Source organism: Arachis stenosperma, chromosome 2 (genome assembly GCF_014773155.1).
Source record: "Arachis stenosperma cultivar V10309 chromosome 2, arast.V10309.gnm1.PFL2, whole genome shotgun sequence".
NCBI classification, from domain to species: domain Eukaryota; kingdom Viridiplantae; phylum Streptophyta; class Magnoliopsida; order Fabales; family Fabaceae; genus Arachis; species Arachis stenosperma.
Window position 1 is genome coordinate 29994286 of NC_080378.1, and position 1441 is coordinate 29995726.

The 1441-nt window shown below is 39.1% G+C and overlaps 1 non-coding gene across 1 annotated transcript; it reads left to right on the forward strand.

Moving 5' to 3' along the window:
* The first annotated feature begins 769 nt into the window (after positions 1 to 769).
* On the forward strand, positions 770 to 877 carry LOC130964384 (small nucleolar RNA R71). The gene has a single exon (XR_009080481.1). It is a non-coding gene; the product is annotated as a small nucleolar RNA R71 (small nucleolar RNA).
* Positions 878 to 1441: the final 564 nt, after the last annotated feature.

The following is a 1441-nucleotide window of genomic DNA, read 5'->3' on the forward strand; positions in this document are numbered from 1 at the left end:
CTCCAAATTCGGCCATGTTAATGGCCATGCACTCTCCTTTTGGATTTTCTTCTGTATTGCTTGGAAGAGTACTAGGAGGGAGTTCAGTAATTTTCTTGCTCAGCTGACCTACTTGTGCCTCCAAGTTTCTAATGGAGGACCTTGTTTCAGTCATGAAACTTTGAGTGGTTTTGATTAGATCAGAGACCATGGTTGCTAAGTCAGAGTGGTTCTGCTTAGAATTCTCTGTCTGTTGCTGAGAAGATGATGGAAAAGGCTTGCCATTGCTAAACCTGTTTCTTCCACCATTATTGAAACCTTGTTGAGGTCTCTGTTGATCTTTCCATGAGAGATTTGGATGATTTCTCCATGAATAATTATAGGTGTTTCCATAGGGTTCTCCCATGTAATTCACCTCTTCCATTGAAGGGTTCTCAGGATCATAAGCTTCTTCTTCGGATGAAGCATCCTTAGTACTGCCTGGTGCAGCTTGCATTCCAGACAGACTTTGAGAAATTAAATTGACTTGCTGAGTCAGTATTTTGTTCTGAGCTAATATGGCATTCAGAGTATCAATCTCAAGAACTCCTTTCTTCTGATTTGCCCCATTGTTCACAGGATTCCTTTCAGAAGTGTACATGAATTGGTTATTTGCAACCATTTCAATTAGTTCTTGAGCTTCTGCAGGCGTCTTCTTCAGATGAAGAGATCCCCTTGCAGAGCTATCCAAAGACATCTTGGACAGTTCAGACAGACCATCATAGAAGATACCTATGATGCTCCATTCAGAAAGCATGTCAGAAGGACATTTTCTGATCAATTGTTTATATCTTTCCCAAGCTTCATAGAGGGATTCTCCTTCCTTCTGTCTGAAGGTTTGGACTTCCACTCTAAGCTTACTCAATTTTTGAGGTGGAAAGAACTTTGCCAAAAAGGCATTGACTAGCTTTTCCCAAGAGTTCAGGCTTTCTTTAGGTTGTAAGTCCAACCATATTCTAGCTCTGTCTCTTACAGCAAAAGGGAATAGCATAAGTCTGTAGACCTCAGGGTCAACCCCATTAGTCTTGACAGTGTCACAGTTTTGCAAGAATTCAGCCAAAAACTGATGAGGATCTTCCAGTGGAAGTCCATGGAACTTGCAATTCTGTTGCATTAAAGAAACTAATTGAGGCTTAAGCTCAAAGTTGTTTGCTCCAATGGCAGGGATAGAGATGCTTCTTGTAACGACCCAATTTCTGGTAAGTCATGATCATACTAGAAACTGAGCGCTACCAACTTGTCTACCTAATTATTATCTATTATTTATTATATGAGCCTGATTCGTTGTTAAAAGCGTAGTTATTTTACGAGGTACTTTTTTTTTAAGAAAACATTTGGATTAACAAACGGTATCATTCATAATCAATTCACAACTAATAATATATAAAACAGTTACAAACAACCACACATAAACACATCACAA